The sequence below is a fragment of the Squalius cephalus genome (assembly GCF_949319135.1).
Source record: "Squalius cephalus genome assembly, chromosome: 1".
In the NCBI taxonomy this organism is placed as follows: domain Eukaryota; kingdom Metazoa; phylum Chordata; class Actinopteri; order Cypriniformes; family Leuciscidae; genus Squalius; species Squalius cephalus.
The window spans coordinates 12989323-12999045 of NC_137122.1; the positions used below are offsets into that span (position 1 = coordinate 12989323).

Sequence of the window (9723 nt, forward strand, 5' to 3'; positions counted from 1 at the left end):
TAGTACCACTCACCCCCAGGTCACACTGAGCTGTCAGTGACAGCACTCCCTATGGTCATAGCCCAAGCTAAATGACACCACAGAAAACCTCCATAAACATAGTTTAGTGAAAGGTCTACCTGGGCCTGCTCAAGGGCCTAGGACCACAACTTCAACTTCTTAGAAGGGGTCCCTTCTAGGGAATGTGGCTAGGGAACCTGAGGGAACCCCAGCCAGTCACTATTCAGGGGAACGTGCCACCTGAAATGCCACCAGGCAGGCCTGACCTGGTGTCACCATATAAGACACTACAGTCTGGCCACTTCCTGTCTGTCCGAAGACAGAGCCTCTGGACACTTGCCTTTAGGAAGGCATCCAACTCGAGGGACTGCGAAGCAGGCAGTGAACCACTCGGACCGGATCTCAGAGACGGGATATCCTGGAGAGTATGACTCAGCATAGTGCTTTACAACCCTTGCCAGCGAGGGGAGTTTCTCTACTCGATCCACGGATCAACCCAGTGTTTGTGTTTCAAAACACTAAGGAGGCCTGTGAGGGCCTAAAGGACTGATCTAACTGGGAGGCCTCATGAGAGGCCTACGACCGACTGATCAGACTCAGGAGACCACATACTCATACTGACCCTCAGTGAGGGGAGCATTAGATCTACCTGGTAGGCAACCAGGCTGTAGCAGGATAAAGAGGTTCCAGGAGGGAACCCGTAGCAGAGAATACAAACTTGAGTCGAGCCAGGGCGCAAGCTCACCTTCGGTAGCTGCCTGATAAGGTCTGCTAAACTGAAAGTAAGCGGCCACTAGCTTACAAAACCCAGCACCACAGTGAAACTACTCAGGGAGACCTGGAGAGGCCTACTACCTGACAACCACAGTATGTGGGAGCTCACCTTCAGAGAGGCCTGGTGAAGCCTACTATCTGATAACCACAAAACGTGGGAGCTCACTTTCAGAGAGGCCTGGAGAGGCCTACTACCTGACAACCACAGTATGTGGGAGCTCACCTTCAGAGAGGCCTGGTGAAGCCTACTATCTGATAACCACAAAACGTGGGAGCTCACTTTCAGAGAGGCCTGGAGAGGCCTACTACCTGAAAAACCATGCTCAGTGGAACACACAGTAAGTGGGAGCTAACCTTCCAAGGAGGCCTGGAGAGGCCTACTACATGATAGCCACAGTATGTGGGAGCTCAACTTCAGGGAGGCCTAGTGAGGCCTACTACCTGATAACCACAGCGCATGGGAGTTCACTTACAGAGAGGCCTGGAGAGGCCTGCTACATGACAACCACAAAACGTGGGAGCTCAACTTAAGGGAGGCCTAGTGAAGCCTACCACAGTACATGGGAGTTCGCTTACAGAGAGGCCTAGAGAGGCCTACTACCCATTACCAGAAAAACCACATTAAGTGGAAACTCAAAGTATGTTGGAACTCAGCTCCAGGGAGGCCTGGTGAGGCCTACTACCAGAGAACCATGACATGAAGGAGCTTACTTTTAGGGAGGCCTGGAGAGGCCTACTACCTGAAAACCACAGCTGACATTGGGCCAGACTGGCAGTCCAGTTGACTGTCTATGGGGCTTTGCCTTCAGGGAGGCCTTATGAGGCCTACTAACTGATAGTTCAACCTCAGGGCCACTTAGTACCACAGTATGAGGGATTTAGCCCTCAGGGAGGCCTAGTAAAGCCTACTACCTGACCCCCACAAAAAATGTGGGAGCCCATCTTCAGGGAGGCCTGAAGAGGCCTACAGATGTGGCCTTTAAAAACGCGCGTTTTCTCCCGCGGCATTCGGCAATTCGTCTCGCTGAGTCTCGCAGAATTCTACAAGTGCTTTCGGGGGGCGCTACTTACAAATTCCCTCAATGTGTTTTGCTTCACAGAATATCCACCAGGTGGCGCATAAAAAAACAACACACTCAAATCCTTACAAGATTTCTCTTAAAACACTCAAAGGGGTAATGGACAACGTTTACGAATTTTTATATATGCTTTGTCATCGCTGTGGTTTCCAGGAGATGAGTGCATGTAAAATATTTAACATTGCTTTTATTAAAACAGCAAAGTGACGTTCTTGCCAGCGCATAACTTTTTTGTAGGCTACAGCTATTAAGATGATTGTGCGTGCAATGCGCATTTATATAAGTGCAACAGAGAATTTAGTGTGAGCATAATACACGTGACTGCCTGTAAAAACCCAGCAGTATTTTATTTTATTTTATACACAAAATCATTCTAACATAATGAAAGGCTTAAATAATGCGACTTACCCAGATTCTTAATTCGTGCAGATATTTCTTGTGTGATTGTTCTTGTGCAGATATTTCTTGTGAGGTAATGTTGCAGCACAACGCGTTGCATTTATATTTTGGGCGCATCTGATTGCCATTACATTTTTTATAAATATTTTAATTGAACTGTCTTAATGCATTAAGCATAAAGCTTTTTCCACGTTAGTCTCAGAATGTCCGGGGTTGGCTTGAGGTCTTGCCGACAGGTTGTAAATCTTTTAAATATTCATATTCACAAAATCCATATAAAGGGTGATCAACAGTTATGACTTCTAAAATAAAATAAAAATGACCAGATAAGAGGTATCTGATTGACAGTTTGACAGATGTTGTTTTTAAAATTAATTATATCATTTTGGGGAAGTGGTATTAAACATTTGGTAAAACATAATACAATTATTTTAATTACGCATTTTGTTCGGTTTTGCTTTTACAAAATGTTCTCTGTTTTTTATATAATTAATTTAACCTGAGATGTGCGTTATATCGCCTTGAATTTTGACAGTTTCATTGTTTGTTCATAATAATTTGATTCATAATTGTCATTTTTTCTAAAAGTAGCAATATTTTAAAGAGATAAAAAGACAGAGAAATGACAGAGAAATTACGTTAGTCTGGTCACATATGGCCAGATCAATTAATCTATTGCAGAAATACAAGACAAAGTGCATGAGAAAATTAGAAGTATGCAAAAGAGCACAGTTCAGATATTGTTAACTGTAATTGAAGTGGTTTTTATAGGCTACACGTTTCTGTTTTTTTTTAAATTGACAATTTAAAATTTTATTCGCCAACACGTTTTGTGATTGATTTACGGATTTATTACAGAAACTTGTCAGAAGCAAAGATATTGTACTAGCATAGGCGTCGATTTCGGTGGGGACGGTGGGTACGCGTATCCACCATGGGTGCGTTTCCCGAAAGCATCGTTGGTCAACTATGGTCGCAAGTTCATCGCAATGTCCATTGAACTCTATTGGTAACGACGGAACTTGCGACCATAGTTGGCCAACGATGCTTTCGGGAAACGCACCCCAGATTTCCTCATGAGTCATTTTGTACACCACTTAACTTCCGTCCATATTAATTTGACTTTTGGTTCGATTTTTTTTTAACCGTTTTCAGTTTCAGTTTTCGCTCTGAAAGCGGCACTAACTGACTGCTTTAAAACTTTCACAGAGACCTCAAACAGAACAGCTGCCTTTCTTTAAATTGAATTTCGTTTTGTATTAATTATATTATCATTATCCTGTAGGCTATAAGTAATTCAATTAATATAAAGCGGCGATTTGTCCACAAATGACTTAAATTAACAACTAGCCTACTAGTCGACTAGGAAAAAAACCTTTATTCCACATATTTTCGAACCAGGCAACAGGACATCTGGGTTGAGCGAGCGACTCACGAGCTCTGGGGTGCGTTTCCCGAAAGCATCGTTAGCCAACTATGGTCGCAAGTTCCGTCGTTATCAGCATAGTTCAACGATTTGGTCTTTCCCGAAACCATCGTTCCAACGAACGTTCGCAAACAGCATCGCAAACTTGTGTGGTTGGAACGACAGCTCTCGAGCTGTCGTTAGAAGCATAGTTTCTAGTTTACATGAGATGTAGACTGAATAAATCCTTATCTTTAGCAAAATAAGCAAGCTGACATTCAGTAGGACCCGTGTTATTTATTTAGAATACATAAATGTAATTTACGTCTTTTAGTTTGTCAAGAGATTTAAAGCACCGTTTTTGAAGACTGCGCATGTGCGAACGTGCTCTACTATGTAAGAACGAGCCAAATATTGAGTCTGGTAATAAAGCAAAATAACTGAGAAAAATTAGAAATGGTCTTTAGATGCCATGTCTGTAACTTATATGACAAAATCTAGCGTTAATTCGATCTCAAACAGATGAATTAAAATAAGTTATTAGTCCACCACGTGCGAGACGTCATAAACCAACGTGGTTGAACGATACTTTGCGACAGACGGTTTCGGGAAACAGTCGTGACTAGCTAGTTGATTTCTCCAACGATGCATCGTACTATGGTAGTTAAGCAGCGAACTAGCCTATATAGTTGTACGGGAAACGCACCCCTGATCAGAACAAACCCCAACCTCACTGTCTGCTGAACTTGCGCAGAAACATCAAAATATAACCAGCTTTTTTAAATGGTTTTTAAAACTAAACACTATTTTAGCACAAATTATGAGCTTATTGGCGATTTGTTTTTATAATTATTGACAAAATTAGAATATAGTAAAAGTTTTTTTTTTTTTTTGGGCCTGTTGAAAAGTGGGGCCGTGCCTGAGCTACAGGACATCGTCTTTCAAAACATAACCTGCGCGAAAGAGAGAAAAAAAAAATGAATGCGTCATTGTAACCAGAACTTCTGAAAATGCACTTCCGAATGCGTCTCTGTCCCCAGCACATTTCAAACCAAACTGACGCCCATGGAGCATAAGTGCAAGCAAACAGTTTCCAATGATCAATAAAACAGCATGTGCTGTAAATAAATTTAACTCATCCATAACATAACAACATTAAGTAGAAAAAGAGCAATGACAAATAAGATAAAACTAACAATTTAAATGTCTTTTAGAAATCTGTCTACTCAAGTAGGCCTACAGTATAGTTCACTTAACCACCAGTCACAACCAATTAAAACCGAAAAATAAAACGAAATCTAAAAACTTAAATCTGATGGTGTTAGTTGTGTTTTAACATAATTGTAATTTTTCACAATCTTTTGACCTGATTCACTGAACTCATATAGGTTTACTTTATTAATTAAAGCAGCACTGTCCTGGTACAGCATAATATTTTTTTCCATTTCAATGAGATCCAAATAATCAAATTAATAATAAAATTAAAAAAAACTTTATTTTTTTATGTAGGAGTTAAATTTTTTATGTTAAAAATTGGAGTAGGATTTACTTAAATAAAAGCTAGGAAACAATTTTCACTCAGAAAATGCTAGTTAATTTAAACAAAATTATCAGCAGCTTTAACTTTATTACTTTTTTTATTCTTATTCACTCTTTGTTTTAGCGATGTTTATATACTATATTTTTGCATTTTGTTAAACTGTCCTGCACTAAAAAGAAACCAATGTAATCTTCCTGATTTAATCACGTAAAACACAAGTCTAAACACAAGCACCACTCTTCTGGGCTGCGTTTCCCAAAAGCATCGTAAGCCTAAATTGATCGTAAAAACGATCGTAGGACTGATCTTAATATTACGGTCTGTTTCCCAAAAGCATCGTAGCTTAAGTAGCACTTGAAAATCTTCGTAGATCTCTACGAGTGCTCTGGAGTAATCGTACATCCACAAGTGCATCATAAGAAGACAGATTTATGAGGACACCTGCAGGACAACCGGCAGATTACACCTTTAACTTTATTCAAATGTATGTGATTATAATATAAGGTTTTGATTGTACTTTATTGTACACTTTATTACTCTTTTTTGTTGTTGGTTAAATTAATGTATAAATTAAATAATTAAAAAGGTCAGAAAAAAAATAGAAATAATTTAATCTAATAATTTTAATCAAAATTAAATGAATGAAAAAATATATATATAAAAGAAATCCTTTAAATCTGTTAAAAATTACATATTTGTTTCGCTCTATCTCCTCTAAAAGGACATTAATTTCATCTTTTTGAAAGGTATCTTTTCGTGTTTTTTTTTTTTTTTTTCCAGCCATTTTGTCAGTGCCTCCGCCTGTAGGTGCTTTATATATACTTGTCTTGATTGCTAATCCACAACAGATGACAATTATTAGGTTAAACGTTCAGAATACGATTCCATATAAGGTTATATTTCAGCACTTCGCGAATGGACAGCGACTCTTAAGTAGAACGTAGAGCGCGTTCTCGCGCGTTCATGTTAAGTGCATTTTTGGGAAACGCTCGTGGAATTGCTGCGAGCGTTCGTAACTTTGTTTTAGCTGCTTGTTTTAGCTGCCACAGAGTCAAGAAATTACAAACCCCCCACCCCCCAGTCTGCCAATTCTTTGCCAACCCCCAATGCTAATCGATCTCCTCTCAGGGAATCAAAAGAAAACCGGTTTTTCCAGTTTTCACCAGCGTGTGGGCGGGGTTTTAATCCCTTGCAATTCCTTTGTTTAAATGCTATTTAAGCAAATCTACTACATACGCTTTAAGTTATTTCAAATTAATGTTTATAACTTATAAAAATAAGTTGATATCGCGTAACTTAATTTGACATATGTTGATATAACCAACTGGCATTATTATTATGGATGAATTAAATTTATTTACAGCACATGCTGTTTTATTGATCATTGGAAACTCTGCTGTTTGCTTGCACTTATGCTTAGTTTCATACCATGTAAAGGGAAACATGATAATATAAAAAGTACTGTACAGTAATGCAGAAAAGCGCATCACAACCATGTTAAAGCTATTAAAAACGTTCAGATGCAAAAAGGAACTAACCCAGCCAACACACCCATGTGGGGCCCAAACGGGCTGCAAATGGGCTGATATCCGGGGCCCACCTGGGCTACCCAACTGGGAACCCAGCTAATTTTGGCCGCGGTTTCCGTGGTGGTCCCACATGTGTTAGCCCAGATAGGTTGATGATGGGCTCTTGATGGGCTCCATATCGGGCCCATATGGGTAACCTAGGTAGCACCCATTTAGGGCCTACAGGAGTCTGCACACATGGGTTGATGATGGGCTCCATATCGGGCCCATATGGGTAACCTAGGTAGCACCCATTTAGGGCCTACAGGAGTCTGCACACATGGGTTGATGATGGGCTCTTGATGGGCTCCATATCGGGCCCATAGGGGTAACCTAGGTAGCACCCATTTAGGGCCTACAGGAGTCTGCACACATGGGTTGATGATGGGCTCTTGATGGGCTCCATATCGGGCCCATATGGGTAACCTAGGTAGCACCCATTTAGGGCCTACAGGAGTCTGCACACATGGGTTGATGATGGGCTCTTGATGGGCTCCATATCGGGCCCATGTGGGTAACCTAGGTAGCACCCATTTAGGGCATACAGGAGTCTGCCCAGATGGGTTGATGATGGGCTCTTGATGGGCTCCATATCGGGCCCACATGGGTAACCTAGGTAGCACCCATTTAGGGCCTACAGGAGTCTGCACACATGGGTTGATGATGGGCTCTTGATGGGCTCCATATCTGGCCCATATGGGTAACCTAGGTAGCACCCATTTAGGGCCTACAGGAGTCTGCACACATGGGTTGATGATGGGCTCTTGATGGGCTCCATATCGGGCCCATGTGGGTAACCTAGGTAGCACCCATTTAGGGCCTACAGGAATCTGCCCAGATGGGTTGATGATGGGACCCAGATAGGTCTTATCTAGGGCTCTTATGGGCCACAACGGGTATATATATGGGCTACCATATTTGTCTGTTTGGGTTACCTTATTTTACAGTAAACCCCTAAATACAATCATTACATGTAATCCACTAAACTATACTAAAATGTTAAAGGTATTCAATGAACAGAAACCAGTAGTTCACTTTTAAAGTTACTTTATTAAGCAAGTACAAGTATCACAAAACAAGAAAAGAAAAAAGTAATATATATATATATATGCACACGTTATATATGCATATCTGAAAAATTAACCATTTCACAAACAAAACAATAACCGTGCAGCTTCTCACTCCTCTGTTGTCGCTCTCCCAACGGCCCTTTGAAAAGAGAAAATAAATCAGTCAACCATTATGCCACTTTTTTAATTCCTTTTCACAGTTCAATCAGATGTGTCAGGTTAGCCTTTTGGTGCCCCACATCAAGTGTATCTAGATAAGGGGTTTGCAAACCTGTCCTGGAACACCCCCTGCACTGCACATATTGGAAGCACAAAATGTACATTTTGACCAACTTTTACCACTTTGAAGTAATTTCTAAAAAATAATTAGTGTTGAAGATCATTAAACCGTTATGCTGCCTCATAAGTCTGTCTGAAATCAGAATGGTTACTGCTCAAATAAATAAAAACTAAACTAAATCGGTTTTGTGAGGCACCTTAGTGTGTAAACGCTGCCTGCTAAGTCGTTGCCTGATAGGGCAGCGAGGCAATGAGTCAGCTGCCTAAGTTTTCAGATGCAGACTTTGTACGTTTCCCTCATCTAATATACCGGATTCATCACATTAGCTCATTTATAGAAACTGCAAGATCTGAAGTGGGTGTGCAGTACTGAGGGTTCCCAGGACAAGTTAGAAAACCAAATATTTGCCCATCATTCATCCAACTCAAATATTGCTTATCACTTGACATGTAAGTAGTAGCAACTTTACAAAGTCTACTCGCTCTAATGTTATGTTACAGAACATATTTCTCCTGTTTTACAACATTTGCACTGGCTCTTAGTTCAATTTTAAAAACTAAACAAGTTGGCTCCTTTATATCTTCTTCATATACACTTCCTCCACTACATCCTAAGATCGGCTTCTGCACTTACACTTGTTCTTCCACGCACTCGGACAACTTCCATGGGGTCACAAGCTTTTGGTTGTGCTGCTCCTGATGCCATCACTTCCTCTTCACTTCTTGCCTGCTGTCTGTACTATCCTGTATAAATAAAAGCAAGAAAAACTCAATACAAAATAAGTCATGTACAAGATTTTCACTTTACAGTTCAATTAGTCGGGTAGAAAACAAAGTATACAACACTATCCATTCTAAAACACATTTTATGTATTCACACAAGCAATTCTTCAGAGCCCCAACATGGAATTGTAAAAAAATTAATATTACTCCCATGTGTCAGTTACGATTACTATAATGATAAGGTCATGATTTCATCTTTAAAACAGATGAAGAAATCAACAAATTGTGGTGTTGAGCTGAGAGGGTTGTGGTCTGTTGCTCTTTGAATTAGGCCTATATCTTTCAATGCAGGTTTATATTGTTTCAACAATTTGCCTGACCCCTGGGGGCTCCGTATATTTCTGATAATATTTGTGGAGAAACATTACACTGTTTTAATTCAGAATCCTAACCATACATTGTAGGCTACTAATTAAAAGTAATTTATTAAATCAAGTAAAATAAAAAAATAACACAAAAGGCCAATGAATCTGTACCAGAAGTGATAGTGCAATGTAGCAGCTAAAGAATAATCCTCCACCAAATTGCCAGTAATCAGCTGGTCCTTGGCGAATCTGAAGAGGGGGAAAGAAGAAATTATTCAATGAAAAGTCCTTAAAAAGCAGTATTTTCTTATATCATTCCTTCAAACAATCTTAAATTAAAAAAAAAAAAAAACGTTTGCCATTATAACATTCACACTACATGAACTGAGTAATGTCAAGGGCTGGGTAAAAAATATTGATTTCTCGATTTTATTTGATTCTCATTTTTACGAAACAATATCAATTCTTAAATCCCAAGAATCGATTAGTCAACCTGTTTTCAGTTGATGAATGAATGGAAC

The 9723-nt window shown here is 39.9% G+C and overlaps 1 long non-coding RNA gene across 1 annotated transcript; it reads right to left on the reverse strand.

The window, feature by feature from the left end:
- Positions 1-7873: 7873 nt before the first annotated feature.
- On the reverse strand, positions 7874-9436 carry LOC307172095. The gene is made up of 3 exons (XR_013823653.1): positions 9374-9436; positions 8749-8858; positions 7874-7974 (listed from the first exon to the last, which is right to left on the reverse strand). It is a non-coding gene; the product is annotated as an uncharacterized lncRNA (long non-coding RNA).
- Between the last annotated feature and the right edge of the window lie 287 nt (positions 9437-9723).